Source organism: Stegostoma tigrinum, chromosome 11 (genome assembly GCF_030684315.1).
Source record: "Stegostoma tigrinum isolate sSteTig4 chromosome 11, sSteTig4.hap1, whole genome shotgun sequence".
Classification (NCBI taxonomy): Eukaryota; Metazoa; Chordata; class Chondrichthyes; order Orectolobiformes; family Stegostomatidae; genus Stegostoma; species Stegostoma tigrinum.
The window spans coordinates 48,554,827-48,577,272 of record NC_081364.1 but is presented as its reverse complement, the minus strand read 5'-3'; the positions used below and the strand labels follow the sequence as shown (position 1 = coordinate 48,577,272).

The 22,446-nt window shown below is 41.1% G+C and overlaps 1 protein-coding gene across 2 annotated transcripts in view; it reads left to right on the top strand.

The window, feature by feature from the left end:
• synpra (synaptoporin a) overlaps positions 1 to 22,446 on the top strand; it is a 307,939-nt gene that overhangs the window by 231,190 nt on the left and 54,303 nt on the right. The window lies entirely within an intron of this gene.

Below are 22,446 nucleotides of genomic sequence, written 5' to 3'. Positions count from 1 at the left end.
GCAGGATTTAAACATAAATTGTAGGACCCTGGGTAGTGTTATAGAACAGAGAGACTTAAGGGTGCAGGTACATAATTCTTTGAAATTTGCATCACTGGCAAACAGAGTGGTTAAGAAGATGTTTAGCAAGTTTGCCTTCATTGCTCAGACCGTTGAGAATTGGATTTGGGATGCCATGTTGAGGTTGTTCATGACATTTGTGAGGTTTTTTCTGATGTACTGTGTGTAGTTCTGGTCGCCGTGCTAAAGGAAGGATATTCTTTAACAAAAGAGGGTTCAGAAAAGATTTACTAGGATATTGCAGGGAATGGATGATTCGATTTATAAAAATAGGCTGGCTAGGCTGGGATTTTTTTTACTGGAGCACAGGAGGTTGAGGGGTGACCTAAGAGAAGTGTATAAAATCAGGAGGGGCATAGATAAGGTAAGTAGCAAAGGTCTTTTCCCTAGAGTGGATGGGTTCAAAACTAAAGGGTCGTGTTTTTAAGGTGAAAGCAGAAAGATTAAAAGCAACCTGGGGGGTAGCTTTCACACAGAGAGTGGTTAGTGTGTGGAGTGAACTGCCAGAGAAAGTGGTGAATGCAGGTGCCAGATTAAAAGACAACTGGATTTGAATAGGAAATAGGAGGGTTATGGGACAAACGCAGGCATGACAGATTGGTTTAGTTGTCTGTTTCCACGCTGTATAACTCTATGACAATAAAAGAAAAATAAATGTGATGCAACTGGCCAGTTCACATTAGCAGTGCCCACAATCTGTAATGGTACAGGCACATGGGTTTGTATCTTACTGCATTTCTGAAGGTACCGGTCACGGTAAACAGCTTCCAGTAGGCTCCAAGGAATATTCATTCAATTCTTATAAGTAAGGTTCGATTCTGAGAGTAGAACTAATAAGTTAATAATGGGGGTATAACTATGGACCAGTAAAACCTCCATCCTGTAGCTTTGGTAGCCACAATCCTTCTGTCAAAAACAAACAGAAGAAAATGAGTACAAACTCTGGTTTCCCTTTCTGTTTCTTTTCCAGCACTTTTGTTAAACTGATTGGTACCATTATGTCCTGTAAGGCACTCGTTATATCCAAATATCTGCCATCTGAGCATAATGCATCTACAGAATTGAAACATCTATAGAGCCCTTCGAACAAGAATCCACTTGCAATTAACTTCCAGGCCTGGCCTCATAAGCAAATATCAGTTTGCTTGTTCTTTTCCTTTTCAGCTGTCAGCTCACAGTTCATAGTTCCAAACTAAAAATGGTAGAAGTAAAATTAATAAAAGATACCAACGGTATCCCTGTTCTGAAACTATATCTTCCTTCTGCACATTTTCTAGAAGTTACATACAGTTTTGCAAATGTACCATTCCTATGTGATAGCTGGGCATTGTCTATGCCTGTAAGCCCTAGTCCCACAGCACTGAATGTGCTTTATTGCATTAGGAATTTGGCTTGTTCTCTCTGTAGACATATTGCATAACTCTTCAGGGTGTCCATAAAGACCAAGACATTGGAATGGAATTTACATACTTCTTATAGATAATGTATCAGTTTCATCAACATAAGTTCTTCCCATCCCTTGAAGCGAACTACTATTCATATTGCTTACGTAAATCAATACATTTTTTGAAAATACCTTCTATAAATGCCCAGGGCCGCATCATTTTATTCCTTTTCATTTACACTTATCATTTCCCTTTTTTACTACTTTTCACATCCGCAGCTACCCATACAGTAATAATCAGTGCTTGGAGCAGTGTCACTGTGAGGAGCTGGGTGAGAAATTAAGACACTGAACCAATGGAGAGGCTGTGTAGTGACAGGGAGATCAAAGAAAAACACTGAATTTATTTACCTTTTTTTCTGAAGAAGGGTCCAGACCTGAAACGTCAGCTTTCCCGCTCCTCTGATGCTGCTTAGCCTGCTGTGTTCATCCAGCTCTACACCTTGTTATCTTCTATACACATGCGGTTGTCTTCTTGCACTGCTGCTAACCAGCAGCGTGTGCTGAAACTGAGGAGCAAACCGAAACCAGAAACCATTACATCTCTCTTCACCCAAACAAGGCACATCACATTGACCTGTGCAGCAAACTGTTAAAAAGGTGGAAAAAAAACGGGAGTCGGCCATTTGACCCTTCAAATGTGTGACACCATCCAATATGTTATTAGCTGATCATTCAATTTCATACCCTGTTCCTGCCTTCTCCCCTGTTTACACGGGCAGTGATAGAAAAGCAAAATATTGCAGATGCTGGAAATTTAAAACAGTATCTATGAAAAGAAACAAAATTAACCTTGTGAGACTGAGATGACTTCTTCAGAACGTTAACTCTGTTTCTCTCCACTGATGATATGAGACCTGCTCAGTTTCTCCAGCATTCTCTGTTTTATCCTGGCAGTGAGATTGTTTCTGATTATGTATACCACTAAATCATGAAGTTGAAGAAATATTATTGATTGCTTCTTTATATATAACTAATATAAAGAAATAGATTTATTTTAAAGTTGGTTTGGCAGACTGTTAGAAGCAGTTTCAGTAGCTCTGGCTGAGAGAACCGAAGTGCACAAGTCAGTTCAAATCTGACTGATAAAAACTGAATATAATTTAGATTTACACAGGCATCACAAAATAGGCATTGCATTAAGAAAGTAACCCACAGTAATGCCCAAAACAGACTATTCCATAAATATGACTGTCTTATTATGAGACAACACGATTTGTAACTATCTGCCTACAATCTAGGTGGAATAGCCACTGGTTCATTCACAGTGTTTACCTTTATCTAACAGAAGACAAAAGCCTTTGTTTAATGTTTTGCTGTTTTACTTTAAATTAAATTATGATGTTGCATGAAAATGAATATTTAAAAGTTTAATACAAGAAAGTGTGACAGTTACAAAGCAGAAAATAATCCAAGATGACTGTAAAAAGTGCTGGCAGCAACACATTTTGTGCTGCTTGCTGTGTGTGAGGTGATACATGAAAACCAATTGAATCGCAGCAGGAGGTGTCTGAATTAACATACAAGAATAAATTTTGTAAGCAAAAAGTCCTGGGGTTGATTTTTTATCTGCATTGCATGGAGGAGTGGATTACTCCGTCATATAGAAATTATCTGGTTTCCATCCCACTGATTTCATCAGGCAAGCCAAAAATTGGACAACCACTATTGTTGAGTGATCTGTTCTGCCAAGCTACTACTATGTGGTGAAAAACAAAAAGCAATTCTCTCTTTTTCAGCTTTGCTTGACAAAAATGTATGTTGCAGGAAGATGATTTCAGACAGCTGCTTCAGTTCTCTTCTTCAGCACCCTGTGCCCTGAAAATCTCATCATGTTAAGTGTACAGTTTATGGTACCAAGTTATAATGATAGTAGCATCTTGTTTGTTAGTATGACCTTTGTAAACTTGGGCATAACAGACGTTTGAACTCCCTACATTATGACGTTCATTCATTCATTGGCAGGCCTTCACAATCAAGGATGGCTCTCTTCCACTCTCAGGATCAGTCTGTAGGTGGCTGTACAGACCAATGCGGCTTTTGCAGGCTCTGTTACACTTGGGGCAGAAGGTGGTCACAGGAAGGAGTGGATGGGGCAGTGATGTGGCATTGGCTGCTTACGCTGTATTTGCCTGGCTCCCGCTTTTTCCTGACTGCAAATCTTGAGGTGCTCAACACCTTCCTGGATGCTCCTCCTCCACTCTGGATGGACTTGGCCAGTGATTCCCATTTGTGTGAATGCCGGGCTTTGCCAGTGCGGCCTTGACGAATCCCTGAAGCACTTCCTCTGTCCACAGTGGGCTCGCTTGCCACTTTGAAGCTGGGAATAGAGCACCTAGTTAGGGAGTCTTGTATTGATGATACAGATGACGTGCTCAGCCCATTGTGTTACTGATGACCCTTGACCAGCTCCTCAATACTAGGGAGTTCGAGGACGCTGATGTTAGTGCATCTTTCTTCCCAGCAGATTCACAGGATTTTGCACATGCCACATTGGTGGTACTGCTCCAGTGCCTTGAGGTGTCTGCTGTAGACAGTCCACATCTCAGAACCATATAGTAATTCAGAACCACCACAGCTCGGTAAACCATGATCTTAGTCTCGAATCTGACGTTGTTGTTCTCGAACACACTTTTCCTCAGGTGGCTGAGGGCTGCGCTAACACACTGGAGGTGATGTTGGATCGCTTCAGCAATAGCTGCTTTGGCCAACAGGACTTTTCTGAGGTATTAGAAGAGATCAGTGTTCTCTAAGGCCTCCCCATGGATCTTGATGATCAGGAGTTCACTCCACAATGCTAGGCCAGGTTGATGGAGGATGTTTGTCTTGTGGATGTTCAGGGTGGAACCCATGCTCTCAAATGCCTCTGTAAACGTGCTGACAATAGTCTGGAGCACATCCTTGGAGATTGCACATATGCAAACATCACCTGCATGCTACGAGCTCAATAACTCTGTTCGGGGTGACTTTTGTTTTGGCTTGAAGGCAGCAGAGATGGAATAATTTCCCACAAATTCTGTAAGTTAGGTTCACTCCAGCAGGGAACTCATTGGTGGTAACATAAAGCATTGCAGCGTGGTAGGTCAAGAACAGAGTTGGGACAATGACACAGCCCTGATTGACACCAGTCTAAACGGAGAATGGGTTGGTGGTGGAGCTGTTTGTCATTACCACAATTTCCATGTCATTGTGGAGCAGGTGCAGGATGGTGATAAACTTTATGGTGCAACCAAAGCAGAGAAGGCCACTCCATAATGCTTCCTGACTGATGGTGTCAAAGGCCTATGTTAGATTGAAGAAGGCCATGTACAGGGGTAGGATCTTTTCTCTGCATTTCTCCTGCAGCTGGCACGCAATGAAAATCATGTTCCTTGTGACCCCTCATGGCCGAAAGCCGCACCACGACTACGGGAGGAATTCCTCAGTCACAGGGAGGAGATGTTTGAGGAGGACCATGGTGATGGCTTTTACAGCACTAGACAGCAGCGAGATTCTCCTGTAGTTACCACAGTCGGACTTGTTCCTTTTTTTGAAAATACTCAGGACTGAGGCCTCCTGAACCTCTCCCAGGATTCTCTCCTCCTGCGAGATAAGGCAGGCAAGGGAGTGTAGCTGCAGCAGGAGCTCTTTGCTTCCGCACTTCAGTGCCTCAGCGGGGATACCATCTGCTTCAGCAGCCTTGTTGTTCTTAAGCTGGTGGACGGCCTGCTCTACTTTGTTCAAGCCTGGGGTGTTGCTGAGCTCATGGCATGTAGCTTGCTGTGGGATAGGTTCAAGGACACTTGGATCAACAACAGAGTCCTGGTTGAGGAGGTCTCTGAAGTGCTGCCCCCAGCATTGTATGATGGCCGCTTTATCTTTGATAAGAGTCACTTTGTCCTCAGTCAGCAGTGGCGTAGAGCCTTGGGTGTTTGGTCCGTAAGTAGACTTGTCAGCACAGAAGAAACCCTGCATATTATGGTTTCATTCATTGAGCCTCCAGTGATTTCTCCACCCACCACCTAGTCTTTATGTCACGGGTTTGTTTTTAGACCTTGGCCTTCAGTTGTCTGTAGTACTGCCTTTTCTCTTCTGAGAGCGGTTGTTTTAAATTCAGAAATGCCGTGCGCTTCTGGGTTAACAGTTCTTGGATCCCCTGATCATTCTCATCAAACCAGTCTTGGTGTTTCCTGGTTGAGTGACCGATCAATTTTTTTTCACACATTGATGATGGTGGTCTTGAGAGTGGAGCAGAGGCTGTTGGGACCCTCTGACTTGGTGAAACTGAGGGTCGGTAGGTCTGTGGAGGGGTGCTGGTTGTATGAGGCTATTTTTTTCTGGGTCTTTGAGTGCCTCAACGTTGAACTTTTTGCAGCACTGCTTCTGTTGTCTCTGCTGCGGCAGGGCTATATTTCTGTTCATCATGGCTTGGATCAAGTGAGGGTTCATCCAGAAATCATTGGCACTTTCATGGTGCGGGTAGTTTTAATGTCTTTTAGCTCCTTTGGTCTGACAATGACATAGTCTGGGTTAATGATAGTATCTGCTTGTGGACCTCAAACTTTTACAAGCCAGTTCTTGCAATCGTTTGTAACAACTGTCCAAAATGCACAGAAAAACCAACATAAAAAGAAAACAAAAAGGCAACTGAAATAAAGTTATACACTTTGATGATGGTTACGGTTACTCTAAAAAAAATTCAAAAGATGACTGTCATTAAAAAAGCCTCTCATAACTCAGCTTATATTTCCAACTTATGTTTACCATAGGACCTTTTTAAATCTCTCTTTCCTCAAGAGTTCATGAAATATAATCAGAAACAAGACTTTGAGCGATATTTTGTAAGTCATCAGACATAGATGGAATGTACAAGAGCTATGAATTGATGTAGCATGTGTTGTTTTCTTTTTCTAATTTTGGAGAGATAGGAAGACAAGGAACAGCATTTCAAGGTAAAGAATGTAGTTGCAAGTGAATATTATTCAAAATAGAAACACAATAAATGTCTGTACCATTTGCTTATTTTGTTATTCGAATTTATTCTCCATCTGGTGTCCCACGTGCAACATAATAATGCCTCTACGTTGTCGTTTTAAGAACTTGTCATTCTTTATCTAGCCAACGTCCTATAGAAGCAATTTTTTTTTAACAATTGCATTATTTTTTCAAAACCTGGGAAGGTTTGGAGCTGTGTTTCCAAGTGCATTTCTGATTTTGAAAACGGATAAACATGAGAGAATATTTTGCATTGTCCTCCACTAGCAGGATCAGGATCTGGGTCCTTAGCAATCATCCTATTGTAACATTTCCAATGGAATAGTGACTGAAATATCAGCTAGATCAAGCAGGGAGACTCATATGCTAATACAGTTCAAGGCCCATTCATTCAATGGGCTCCTGAGTACATTTTAACTTGGGCCTGAACAGGGAAACCATGATGGCTTTCCCACCACCTGAAGATGGGTCAAGAGGAGAGAGGAACCCTACAAATTAATTGGAAATCTTTCTTCTCTGAATACTTAGGACTTTTCCGTATCATTCTCCCACTTGTCTGACTTTCCTGACTGGTGCTACTGTTATCATATTCTGGCATATGTGGGATCTGGTTCCAGTGAGCAAAATTTGTACCAGCTCCAAATATATTAGCAAAAACTGTAAAATGCTCTATGTTGACGTACCTTCTGTTGCATTTCTGTTATGGCACTGCTCCACGTGTATCGCAATGTGTTTGCCTTTGCCACCAAGCCAAAAAGTTATAGATGGTTGGACATCAAACCCAGTTGAGAGCATGAACCATTGTAACATCTCTTTATTCTAATAACACTTGCTTACTGGATATCAGATCACATATTCAGTATATGTTAACAGTTAGCACCAGTCAGTCTAGGCCCGAAACGTCAGCTTTTGTGCTCCTGAGATGCTGCTGGGCCTGCTGTGTTCATCCAGCCTCACATTTTATTTTCTTGGATTCTCCAGCATCTGCAGTTCCCATTATCACAGGAAAGTAGAACAAACGGGGGAATGATAAGCAAAAAGAGAAGACCATTAAGGCATGAAGGTTTTATGTTGAGCTTGCATTAAACATTGAACAGCCAATTTGTTGAATGAAAGTGACCATGTGAGATTGTATGAACATCTTCCCTCTGTCTTTTTGATCCATGAATTAACTAACAGACTAAATATCTTGAGGGCACTACCATGATGTCTCAATTTATAATGAGGCAAGATTATAAGCCAGAATTGAGAATTGTCCTCCTGACAGTCATCAGACATTCCCAAGTCAAGTTCTGTCAATCTTTCTATGTGAACGTCCATAATAGCTTAAGCAATCTGAATGATCGTTGATTTATAAATATTAACATAAAATCATAAACTTTCCATAGAAAAGGTTAGTCTGATAAGCTCAAGACAATCTTCATATCTTCCTAGATAACAAAGTGTGAAGCTGGATGAACACAGCAGGCCAAGCAGCATCTCAGGAGCACAAAAGCTGACGTTTCGGGCCTAGACCTTCATCAGAGGGTCTAGGCCCGAAACGTCAGCTTTTGTGCTCCTGAGATGCTGCTTGGCCTGCTGTGTTCATCCAGCTTCACACTTTGTTATCTTGGATTCTCCAGCATCTGCAGTTCACATTATCTCTTCATATCTTCCTTCTAGTTTCTATCTTTATTGACTTAATGGAGCTGGCTACAATTAGTATAGTAAACTCAAAAGCTGGAATGAGACCCTTGCATTTGATAAGAATTATTTGTATCTGAGGTTGTCTGGTCTTCATACATTTTAACATCACTTCAAACAAATCTTTACACTTTTAATTTTTCATGAGACTTTATTACAAAAGCCCTATGAAATGTAAGTAACCATAATAGTGAGGGCTCAAAGAAATGGGGTGGCACTGGCTGAGGATGTAGATGGCAATCTATTGCAGAAATCATGCCACTCTCACAGGGGATCTTCAATTGACAACAATGTCTGGCCTTTGTACTGTAATCCAGTCTATGTCTATTCGCCTCCTTCCCATCAGGATGCACTAATCTCTACCCCGCTTCCTAAAGACCTCACACTTGTTACTCAAAGTAAATCATTTCCACACTAAAAGACAGGGAAAAATAGTGCAGATGCTAAAGATCCTAACTAAATCAGAAGAATTCTGGAGCCACATTGAACTTGAAACTTTAACTCTTTATCTCTATGCAGAGATGCTGCCAGATCTGATGGGTTTTTCCATCACTTATTGTTTTTTTTATAAAGAAATTCCAGGTCATTGTTAAACTTCAGTCACAGGCAGAACAATTTTCATGCCACAATATTTACGTTGTGTTTACCAAGTATCTCTTACCATGTTATTTTACCTTGGTGCCGATGCTTGAAGTTAGAAGTCTTTTTCCTAATCTAGTTCTTGCCCTGAGCTCTGCATGAGTAACAGAAATATCTGAGGGGACTGACTTCTGTGTATGAGGAGCCTCTTGTGACTCCAATAACCCTCATCTCACTGCAGCAAGGTTTTGAAATTGGCCTGCTGTTTGATGAATCTTTGCTACTGTCTGAGCCCAGCCCTGTCTTTTTTCCTACCAAATATATCAGCACTGGGATGAAAGGGATGGCGGAGAGATATTAAGTCAGAGTGATAGAGTCATACAGCATGAAAACAGACCCTTTGGTCCAACTAGTTCACACCAATCATGTTCCCAAACTAAACTAGCCCCACTTGACTGCATCTAGTCCATATCCGTCCAAACCTTTTCTATTCATTACTTATCCAAATACCTTCTAAATGTTGTAACTGTACCTGCATTCACCACTTTCTCTGGCACTTCATTCCATACACAAACCACTGTGTGAAAAAGTTGCCTGTCATGTCCTTTTTAAAAATTTCTCCTCTCGCCTTAAAAATATGCCTCCTAGTTTTGAACTCTCCAATCCTCAGGAAAAGACCATTGCTATTCATTTTATTTATGTCCTTCATGATACTATAACACTCTATAAGGTCACCCCTCAACCTCCTGCAGTCCAGTGAAAAAAAGTCCCAGCCTATCCAGCCTATTTTTGTAACTTAAACCACCTCCCCCCCCCCCCCCCCCCCCAATTCCTAGAAACGTCTTGGTAAATCATTTCTGAAACCTCTCCAGTTTAATAATATCCTCCCTTTAGCAGGGTGACCAGAGCTAACACCGTTCTCCAGAAAAGGCCTGACCAACATCTTCAATGTACGCTGTCAGTGTGATGTCCTAACTCCTATTATGAAGGCAAGCGTGCTAAACACCTTCTTAACCACCCTGTCTACCTGTGATGCAAATTTCAAAGAATTACAGACCTGAACCCCTCGGTCTGTTTGCTCTGGAACACTTCCCAGGGCCCTTCCATTATTGTATAAGTCCTGCCCTTGTTTCACCAAAATGCAATATCTCACATTTGTCCAAATTAAACTCAATCTGCCTCTCCTCAGCCCATTTGACCCAATTGATCAAGATCTCTTTGTAATCTTAGATAACCTTCTTCACTGTCCACCATACCACTAATTTTGGTATCATCCATAAACATACTAACCATGCCTCCTAAATTATTTATACAAATGACAAACAATTGTTGACTCAGTACTGATCCCTGTGGAATACCACTGATCACAGGGCTCCAGTCAGAAAAACAACCCTCCATCACCACACTGTCTCTCCTATGTCAAGCCAATTTTGTATCCAATTGGTAGGCTCACCCTGAATCCTATGCAGGATCTGCTATCTTGAGACACCCTATCATCTGTACGTGGGAAAGCAAACATAATGATGCTGAAGTTATATTCAATATACTTTGATATAGGACATGAAGCAGAATGTTCACATCTTTATGATTCTGACCACATCCAGGTTTCTGCAGTCGGGATTGTTTAAACATTTCTGGCAAGTACCCATGCCATTTCCAGCTTTACTGAGGCTCCTCCTTGGGTCGGGCGGAGGACGATGGGGAGGAAGAGCAATACAGTTTTATGTAGCACATTACTGCAGCTTATTGGACTTTTGCAGATAGATCAAAAATTTAAAGAGTTCAACAATATGCACCTACTTTTTTTGTTAAACACATAGAGGGAAATTTATATCATATGATGTATTTTTTATGTAAATGGCATCATAATATGCTTACACATCTAATAATTTCAAGAATTACCCCAAATTTTGGGCTCCCTCTTTACAGTTCTCAACATTTCTCTCATGGCTTGAAAGATCAGTGGCTTCTACTTCCAATTTAATCCAGATTGTTTCTAATTTAGTTGTTCTTGCAAATACCTATCTAAGACACATCTATAATTACCGTTGCATATTTTTACAATTTCCAGTACAGCCCTTGCTGTCGATGATTTTAACTTTTCCAAACCATCCATCAGTCACATTTTAAAGTATCCTTTGTTCCTGTTTTACTTTAAGAATTACCCAACATATATTTAAGACAGCTGCTTCCAAGCGTGTCGAACTTAAAGCAATTGATAATTTGTAGCCACTTTCAGATAATTTATTGAGTTTTTTGAGAAGCAGCAGTTGAGATCTAAGACATTAGTTAATTAGATAAAGAAAGTATCCAACCATGACACCTGGAGATGGATCACTGACACTAGAGCATGGAGTATGTTGGACTCATTAACACAATGGGGGCAGTATCTTGCTTTTTATCTGAGGGATCTTCATAGAATCCCTAATGTGGAAACAGGGTCTTTGGTCCAGCAAGTCCACACTGATGCTCAGAGCATCCCACCCAGACCCATCCCCCTACCACCCACCTAATTTACACATTCCTCAACACTATGGGCAATTTTGCATGGCCATTTCACCTAGCCTACACATCTATGGATTGTGGGAGGAAACTAGAGCACTCAGAGGAAACCCACGCAAACATGGGGAGAATGTGTAAACTCCACACAGACAGTCACCTGAGGGTGGAATCGAACCTGAGCCCCTGGTGCTGGGAGGCAGCTGTGCTAACCACTGAACCACTGTGCCACCCCTCTTCTTTGGGTCTTCCCTGATGATCACTCCAAGATGAGGACTTGCCTATGAGTATTCCCCTCTGCTACTCATTATATCATATTTCTAGGGACAGGTAGCTTACACTGTGTCAATCAGTTATCTGAATCCTTTCAGTCAATGGCCATGGGACAACTCCCATGAGACAGGATGACTGTTGTCCCCTTGCCCATCTTCATTTGGAGATTAGTTTTAACTTCATTGTAGGATCAAAACCTCCTTATTTTCAAAAAGAACACCCTGATAATAGGATACTCATGTCTCATAGAATCCCTACAGTGTGGAAACAGGCCCTTCAGCCCAACAAGCCCACACTGACCCTCAGAGCATCCCACCCAGACCCATCCCCCTTTCACCGGCCTAATCTACACATCCCTGGACACTATGGGTAATTTAGCATGGCCAATCCACCTAACCTGCACATATTTGGACTGTGGGAGGAAACCCACACAGACACGGGAAGAATGTACAAACTCCACACACAGTCACCCAAGGCTAGAATCGAACCCGGGTCCCTGGTGCTGTGAGGCACGGGCTAACCACTACATTTTCCATGAGACAAATTGTTGACACTAGCTCAATGCAGACTGTGTCTTCCATGTTTCTCCTAATTCTTCCCTTTTTTTGCCCACACTAGAATTTTGGAAAGTTAATTACTGCTGTAATAGCTGCTAAATGATATCTCACCCTTGGCAGTTTATACTTGGAAAATTCCCGTTTTAAGGGCTCCCACATCTGACTTATTGCTTTTAATTTGTTTCATGCTGTGATTCTGTGTGGGACAAAGTTCATGTCATATTTTCCAAGTTAGTGAAGTGTAACAAGATTATTGTGTTTGATTATTATGCTCCTTTTTTATAATCTTTCCTCCCGAGAGCAAAGAAATGATTCTGGTGTAAAATTGAAAACTGCCGTGCAGTAATTCGCTTAACTTCTCAAAAGATTAGCAACTGGATCAAAACTATTTCGATATTTGTTACAAGAAATAACAAGGCACAGAGCTGGATGAACACAGCAGGCCAAGCAGCATCAGAGGAGCAGGAAGACTGACGTTTTGGAAATTTCAGAAATTCCTGAAGAAGGGTCTAGGCCTGAAACGTCAGCCTTCCTGCTCCTCTGATGCTGCTTGGCCTGCTGTGTTCATCCAGCCCTGCACCTTGTTATGTCAGATTCTCCAGCATCAGCAGTTCCTGCTATCTCTGCAACATTTGTTACAATGGTTTTACATTAATGGTGAAGAAATAGAAAAAGTACTTACTGATATCACTTTTAGTTGTTGTTCCATTTATTTAGCTTTTTAAAAACTTAATGAACAAAACAATTGTCTTTTATCTCCTTATTCCAACAATACCCATTGTTCTTCCTATTTATTTAGCTTTCTCTACTCGATTTGCTCTCAAATTAATAATTCTCACTTTTGTTCCTGGTTACATTCTGTAGCCTCCACTTTAACTCCTGCCCAGGTTTCACTGGGACAGAAAGCTCAAAAGATTAGGTGGAAATCCCTGAAAATCAGAAACGCCATCACCAAACAAGCCATTTCTGATTTTCTCAGCAATAGATTTTCAGGAAGACTCAGGCTTCACACATCGCATTAATAGCTGGTCATTAAAATGGGAAGCCATCTCTATTTAACTGCGTATTTGGTATTCCTGCTGTTTGGAATCCAAATGTGCAGCATTGATCAGGTCTGAGCAGGCGTATTTTGTGAATTTGGAGAGGTGAGGTTCCCATGTGACTACAGTTCCAGGACACCTTGGTGGGGATTCAGGTGCTCTTTGGAGGTGGGGCATGATCAGCTGCCCTTAGAGGGGACTTCACATGGGACAGGGGGTCTCATGTGCCTTTGGGGTGGAGGTCTTGGATGCTTTTGGGATTGTAAAATATAGACAAGAATGTGCCTAAAATGTGCATAAACTATTAGAACTGCCAAAGAGTTGTTCAGCCGCTGTTGAAGCTTTCAAACAAATTAGAACACAAATATTTGTTTTCATAGGAAATTAGATTAAGGAATTTCAATTTTATTTAATTGATGAGAATATATTTTAATATTATAACATCATCAATAGAATCTCATTTTTGTGTCCTTGGTGAGTCTAGATCTCTAAGCATGAAGATGAAGAGCAAGGTATGGTAGGTGGGGTCATTGGTTGATATAAGTTGGCACCATATTTGTGTGGGCCTATAAAGGGCCAGGATAATGGACACAGGGCCATAGGTTGGCATGAGGGCATGAGGGACATGGCATGGCAGAGCAGAGGATGGCATGGAATTGGCATGGACAGAGGACGAGAAGGTCAATTTTTGTTTTGTTCCCTTTTTTTAAATTAAATTAGGATACAATGCTGGCCTGAAACCCAGTCTGCATGGCAGCTCACCTGCCTCCCAAGGAACCCTACTACTTTGGAATGAAATTCCTACTTTCAGGGCATTTTATCTTGGGTTACCTTTGCAAAACCAGGAAATGTCCCAGCTCTGCATGCTCAACTCAGGAGCGAAAATTAGGGGGTCTCTATGCAAGTGACTAGTTTAAGTGAGTTAAAATGTCACAATCAGGATTCTTCTATCTGCATGGTATTGGAGGCTCCCATTGTGTAACTTGTTCAGACAAGCCTCAGATCTCTTTTAAAGGGTGCCAAGTTGCCTGACTATAACTTCCAGTACAATAGACCATTATTCACAGCTGGCCACAAAATATGGACCAATGTATTCAACTATTTCCAATTCCCCTCTTAGATCTTCCAAATATTTTTGAAAATATTCCACTTGCAACTCCGTTCTGAGAACACAGAACTTGCTGTCACTTGAAGTGGCTGAGGTGAGCAGCATACTAAGGAGTAGCTCATTTAAAACTTACTAAAAATCTAGATAAGGACATTACTGAGAAGGAAACAAAAGTATATATTGATAGAATGAGCTAAAGTAAAGTCAGAGAAGGTATGTGTGGAGTATAAACAATGATATAGATCTATGAGCTATATGGCCTATTCCTATGCTGTAAATCTGAAGTCTCCATTTTCTGTCAACTTTCTCTAATTGACAATGGTGCCAATAGGTGATTGAAACTTTGATTTTGCTTGAAATCTCGAGAACTTTAAGATAGTAAGGAGAGAGTAAGTACTTATTAAACTTCACAAATTAACATGCTTATTAAATATATTTAAATTGGTTTCATTCTAACTAATTCTTATGATCATGGCAAATGGTTAGGGCAACTATCCCAAAATAGGTGGCTACTTATGCTAAGTATAGATGGTGTAAGGGGTGCAAATTATATTAAGCTCTATCCTTTGATGCCTGCAAATAGTAAAAGATAGTGATATTGCACTGTGTCCCAAAATTATATTTTGCCTCTGTACGTGAAAACACAGGAATAATTGCAGGACATCATTCTTCAGTGAAAAGAGCAGTTTTCAGCTTTACTGCTCTCTAGTGAAAGCTGTGGCTAGATAATGTCTTAAGTGGATGGAATCTCATAGGAGTTGGATGACATGGGCTAGGGTGAGAATTATGACAGGTTTAGGCAAGAAGCCCAGGAGGTCATTATCAACGTTGGGAACAATCCAGTTAAAATATGCAGTAAGTCCTGAAATTGATGAGATGTTCTCACTGGCAGTGGCAAGTTGCATATTAAGGGGAATTATTGCTTGTTAACTAGCTTATTAGCTGCAAATCTTGCCTCATTAATCCACAATGTTCTATTCTACCATCCACAGCAGCCAAACCAGACATCAGCAAGTCTTGACAAAAATATCAGAGTAGGTACCTAGCTTGTGGAAATTCCTGGGCAGATCCTCTGTGATAGGTCCTCTGGCTGGCTGATTCCTAGTACTGCCCTGTCTCCTTGTGTAAACTCAAGGTCACCTGGCCCCCCTGCTGCCTTGCTTTCAGCCCTGATGACCAGCAGTTCAGCCAATAGTGTCCAGATCTGATCAGCTATCCAGCAAATCCTGAGAATGTTGGACCTGGCTCTCAATTGCAGTCACCATCCTGTCCATGGATGGTCAGCTAGGTCACTATAATGTAGCTGTCCTCCATTGCCTCAGTCTTGGCTGCATGTTGCTCCTTTGCTTCCTTGTACATTTGAACGGCGTCCCTGATTGCAGACTGCACAGAATCCTCTCCTGCCTGGGACTGAGCAGGGTGCTGATCTCCAGCAAAATTCTGGGGCATTTCTTCTTTTCCAACTGTGCAGCTATTGCAATAAACTGTTCACCAACTTGTAGTCCCAAACATACTGGAGGTAATGCTCCCACTGATATGTCAGTATATGAGTTGGCATGAGGGGCAGGACACAGACTTGCCAATGTTTCTTCTGAGACATCCGTACAATCATCCTCAGAGGTCACTGTGGTTCCTTCTGGTGGGATGGTCCATTTCACTGCTAAGACCATGGCCATCTTGTTGGCATTTGCAGTGCACAAAACAAAGAAGGCATTGCAGCCAAGGGTAATCATTTGTATCCAATGAATGACTTTGACAGTAGGGTTGATGTTAGAGGTTTATTGGAAGAATGAGCATCATTTACTCAATTGGTGGGGCATGGATGTTACAGCATCCCTGCAGGAGCAGACCTCATCGTGATCATAAGGGACAAGTAGCTTTGTATTGAGTACGCCAGCACCAGTTCAGACCCTTTCTGACTGGTTCTGAATTGTGTTCCCCTGTAACAAGAGAAAAGGAAGGATTGAATGAGATGGAAGTGTATTGTACAGTTCTCAGTGGTGGTACAGGTAGGTGAAAGGTGGTGAGGTGTTCTGAGTGAGTAGGACATGCAGGGAGTATATGGAAGGTTGAGGGTATTGGTACGAATCATCATATATTCTGATCACCTTATTTACAGGTCAAGGAGGAATTGAGGAGTGGATGTGGTAAATGTATCAAGTTGGCAGGTGCATGCTGGGTTTTCAAGGTACATGATGAAATGCGCCTTCGTGATGTTTGCACCAATCTGCTCCATGCCAATCAGATGCGTTCCCTCTGGTACTGGAGAGTCATTTTGGGATCCTGATGTCCATCATTAAAATGCATGGACAAACCTGGCTGCAGCCTTCCCACAATTACACACTGGCTCAAATATTTTTAGATGCACTTGCTCTTACACGATATTTTTATCATGCTCAGAATACAGATTTGATATTTTAAAATATAAAACATAACGCTAATAGATTACAAATCTCAGCACAACCTGAAATTGTTTGAATTCAATAGTTTGGAAGTTAGTCAATCTCTACGTGAATGATGAAATTCAAAATGACCCTCACTTTGTCAGTTGAAACAGCAGTTGGATAAATCAATAATAAAGTAATGGGGAGTGATGTCCTCAAGAACAACAGGAAATCTAAAACACAGAAGAACAGAATAAGAATTGAATAACTTTCCATGCTCATTCATGTGATGTAACAAGTGTCATAGTTCTCGGTCAATGCATATTAAAAAATGTTGTAGTTATTATGAAATAAGTATTGTAAAAATAGCGTTCCCATTCTTTCTATTTTAATCACTCTCAGAGGAATATAGGAAAATAGGACACTGGAGCAGGCGCATCTTGGCCTCCTCCAAAGGTCTCCAGCTTGTCAATGCCAACGTTCAGCCGATTTGATTCAGTCCATGTGATATCATGAAACATCCATGGGAACTGCATGCTGCAAAGATTCTGGGCCTTGACAATATTCTGGTATTGTACTGAAGATATGATCTGCAGAATTCACTGCACTCCTCGCCAAGTTCTCCCAGTATAGCTACAACACTGGGATCTACCTGACAATGTGAAAACTTGCCCAGGAATATCCTGTACTCAAAAAGCAGGACAAATCCAACCTAGCCAATTGCCACCCCATCAGTTTACTCTTGATCATCAGTAAAATGATGGAAGATGTTATCAACAGTGCTATGAAGCAACGTTTGTTCAGCAGTAACCTGCACACTGACAGTTTGGGTTCCGCCAAGGCCTCTGAACCCCTGACCCAATTACAGCTTTGATTCAAACATGGACAGAAAGGCTGGATTCCAGAGGTGACAGCCATTGACATCAAAGTTGCATTTGACCAAGTATACCATCAAGGAGCCCTAACAAACCGGAATGGATATCGGGCGCAAACTGTTTGCTAGCTGAAGTCATTCCTGGCACAAAGAAGATGTTGTGGTTGTTGGAGCTTAATCATCTCAGCTGCAGGACATCTCTGCAGGAATACTTCAATGTAATGTCCTAGGTCCAACTGTCTTCAGCTGCTTCATCAATGACCTTCCCTCGACAACAAGGCTAGAAGGATGGAATGTTCACTTGATGTTCAGCACCATTCATGACTCCTCAGATACTGAAGCAGCCCGTATCCAAGTGCAGAAAGACCTGGACAATATCTAGGCTTGACTGACCAGTGGGAAGTGTCGTACGCACCACAAATGCTAGGTAATGACTATCTCCAAAAAGAGTGAATCTAACCACTGCTCCTTGACAATCATATGCACTAACATCACTGAATGCCCCACTATTAATATCCTATTAACAACCTTTGATCAAGAAGCTTAACTGGACTTGCCATATAATTACACAAGATCAAGTCATCAGTGAGTTACTCAAAGAGCAAGTCCACCATCTACAAAGCACAAGTCAGGAATGATGGAAAATTCCCCACTTTTCTATATGAGTGCAGGTCCAACATCACTCAAGAAACTTGGCACCATCCAGGTTAAAACAGCCCACTTGCTTGTTTGAGGATGTGGTGCCATTCATACCCTCTACCACAGATATTCAGTAGCAGCAGTATGTACTATCTACAAGATGTTCTGCAGCAACTCATTGAGGCTCCTTAGACAACATCTTCCCAACCCACCTTTGAGAAGGACAGTGCAGCAGGAACATGAGAATAACACCGCCTCCAAGCTACTCACCATCCTGACCTGGAAATATGTCACCTTTTCTTCAGTTTTGCTGGAATTCCCTCTCTAATGGCATTATTGGTCCACTTACACTAAATTGACTGCTGCACTTCACCATCACCTTCTCAAAGTCAACTAGGATTGAGCAATAAATGCTGGCCCAGCCAACAATGCCCAGGACCCGTGGATGAATACATTTTAAAAAGCCATTTGGCTCTTCAAGCCTGCTTCGCCATGTGACGAGGTCATGGTTTTTCGAATTATGGTCTCAAATTCACTTTCTTGTCTATCCCCATAACCTTTGACTCCCTTGTCTATCAAAAGTTTCAACATGATAGGCTGGTTAGCCTGGTTAGATCACATGGAATCCAGGGAGACCGAGCCAACTGGATACAAAATTGTCTGAAAGGTAGGAGACAGAGGATGGTTGTGGAAGGTTGTTTTTCAAACTGGAGGCCTGTGATCCGCAGTGTTCCACAAGGTTCAGTGCTGGGTCCACTGCTTTTCATTGTTTATATAAATGATTTGTATGTGAATATATAAGGTATGGCTAATAAGTTTGCAGAGGACACCAAAATAAGTGGTGTAGTGGACAGTGAAGAAGATTGTCTCAGAGTGCAACGGGACCCTGATCAGATGGGCCAATGAGCTGAGGAGTGGCAGATGGAATTTAATTTAGATTATTGCAAGGTATTGCATTTTGGTAAGGCAAACCAGGGCGGGATTTAAACAATTAATGATGGGACCCTGGGGAGTGTTTCTGGACAAAGAGACTTAAGGACGCAGGTGCGTAGTTCCTTGAAAGAGGAGTCGCAGGTTGACAGAGTGCTGAAGAAGGCATTCAGCATGCTCGCCTTCATTGTCAGTACATTGAGTATAGGATTTCAGAGATCATGTGTGGCTGTACAGAACTTTGGTGAGGCTACTTTTAGCATATTACATTCAATTCTAGTCTCCCTGTTATTGGAAAGATGTTGTTAAACTTGAAAGATTTACAAGCATGATGCCATGATTGGAGGATTTGAGGTATGGGGAGAGGCTGAATAGGGCTTTTTATCCCTGGAGCATCAGAGGCTGTGGGGTAACCCTTAGAGGTTTATAAAATCATGATGGGCATGGATAAGGTGAGTAGCCAAGGTCTTTTTCTCAGGGTAGGGGAGTCCAAAACTGGAAGGCGTAGGTTTAAGGTGAAAGGGGAAAAGATTTAAAAAGGACCTGAGGGACAATATTTTCCTTTGGTGTATGTATGGAATGAGCCACCAGAGGAAGTGCTAGAGGCTGATACAATTACAACCTTGAAAAGGCCTCTGGATAGGTTTATGAATAGTAAGGATTTAGAGGGATATTGGTAACATGCTTGCAAATGGGACTAGGTGGGATTGGGATATCTGGTCAGTATGGACAAGTTGAACTAAAAGGTCTGTTTCCGTGCTGACTAACTCTGTGACTATAACTCTAAGTCTACGTAATTGTTCCTCAAATAAATTCAGTGACCTTACGAAAGCTCCATCTTCTGGAGAAGAAAATTCCATGGCTCTCTGAGAGAAAAGAATCTCTCCTACCTCTTATGAGCCGACCTCTTAAATATAAGCAGTGCACCCCTATTTCCAGTCCTCTCGACAAGAGAAAACATCCTCTTTATCTATTCTATCAAATCACTTTAAGCTCTTATACATTAGACCATTGAAACATGTTTTTGAATAAAATCATCATTCTTTCTTCTAAACTTGATTGAGTATAGGTCAAATCCCCATTCTCTCTTTCTCAAATAAATTAGCACGTCATTGACAGTAATGAGTCGAGGGGACCTTCTCTGAATTTCCCCTAAAACAATTACATCTTTGCTTTTTTTTAAATGCAGGGAACACAAAACAGTGCTCCAGGTAGGGTATAGGTAAAATAAAATTTTCAACTTTTATATTCCATTCTCCTTGCGCTAAAGGGCAACATTCTGTTTTACTTCTTAATGACTTAGTGGCCTTGCATTCTAACATTTTATGGTTCCTAAACCAGGACATTCAGATCTCTCTGTACCACCATGTTCTGCAATCTCCCTCCAATTAACTGTGGTTCTGTTCTTGCCCAAATGGACAAGTTCACATTTTCTCATTATGTTTCATCTACTTTCTTGCAAAATCACTGTTGCTTCAATCATGTGTCAAAATTCTAGTTGTTACAGGTATCAGCAGAGGTCTGCAGAAATCAATCCATAAATGGGGGTTGACGTATACGCTGATTATAAAATGTAAACCATACTCGTGGGTGGGTAACATTTTAACATATGATGCAAAAGCTAGCAGTAGTAATGCATTTTAGGTCAACATGGCACTTTTTTTGAATAAATTAAGTGCATAAAGTTACATTTAGCCACAATGAAGGTTTTTAAAAGCAGTCAAATACATTGTCTTCAATTAATAAAGAGTTAGTTGGATTCATTTTGGGTCACTTTACTGTGGTATCATTGTCAACATTGCTGTGTGACGATGAATACTGGAAACTGGTCATTTTGGCAATGAGGTCTTTTAGTAGTCTCTGTGACTGGGTCTTTTACTGCAACACCTGAGATTTTCAGTCCATAAACCAGCTACATCAAGTAACCGTTGCTGGACTCTGTTTGATTTGGCTCATTTAAATGCATGTATGCGCACATTGTATTTCTGTTGATGATGAAACCAATCTGATAACTTCTAATGATCCATTCTGACACATGTTTTTCACTGTCAGACTAGTGACTAGTTATGGTGCTTTTGGCCTTGGGGATCTTCACCAGATTGGATTCCTTCATCCGTTGGTTTACCAGATGGCTGTGCCCTGTGTGGGCATGTCTCAAATTTCCATGCACTTTTGCAACACAGCTCTTAGTTCCTGCACAATTTCTTGAACCCAGTTATGAGGGAAATACAAATATACTCTTGTGGGTGGAATATTGAGGTTGACCACTAATGTGAGTAGAGCATTACATGGGGAGATAGACCTATACATCAAGTAAATACAAAAAGGTGTTTTTTTCAGTCCAGAAAAATGGAGTGATCTTGTATGCCAAGTTAACTTATACTTTGTGATCTCCTGTAATTGTCAAGTCATTTGACTTCATCCCTCTGTCAGGTCAGAACTTTGTGGATAACCTAATAGTGTTCAGTCACTCCGCAAACCTGGACTTCCTAATCTAAAATTTAGCTAATGGTAATAACTATTCTACTGAAAACACCAATAAAATTCCACAGAGTGTAAAGTATATGAAATCTATTTTTAAAAATAACACTGAATCTTCAATGAAGACAGAATTCCATACCAGGGATGAACCAACTTTCTGCTTAAACTAAAACTCACATAGCTATGGGTTATTGCATTATTGCTTGTCCCTTTTGTAAGGTCACTCATGATCGCTTCCCTTCTTCACTCGGGATCCTTACGGGAGCAGTTCTATTCTGTACCAGGAGGAATCACAACGACTTATCGTTTATAGAGCAATTTCTGAACTAGTCTCAAAACTTTACCAAAGCTCATCCAAACTCTAACTTTATGACTTATTTGGCATGTTATTCATTCTCCTAAAATTTATAACCAATCTTAAAAGTATAATTTCATAGTCAGACATAATCCACATTGAGCACTTTTGGAACAAAGGTGCCTGAGAAACAAAGAGGCTGATATTCTTACACCATTATTCTCAGACAGAACAAAGATGTTTGGGATATCTCCAGTTAATCACATCTGCAGATCACATTACTCTGAATGCCCGGAATTTATTTTACACATTACTTAAATGGAAATTCCCTTAGTTGACGGCATTTTGCTGGAGTAAGAACTGCACTTTAGTTAGGAGATGCTGAAGTAGTTTCGGTCACACATGAGTTTGTTTGCCGCAGTTTGTCAAGACTCCTCTTAAAAAAAAAACTTTTGCTGCCATGTTTCCTGTAAAATACACCTAATAGCCAAAAACCCTTCTCCATGCCTATCTCACAGAATGGGATAGTGGAGAGCTAAGTATTCCAATTAATATAATACCCTGATTTAGTTGTATCTATTGCAAAAAAAAGTTGTAACAAGCTTACTTCATGAGTAATAAAAACA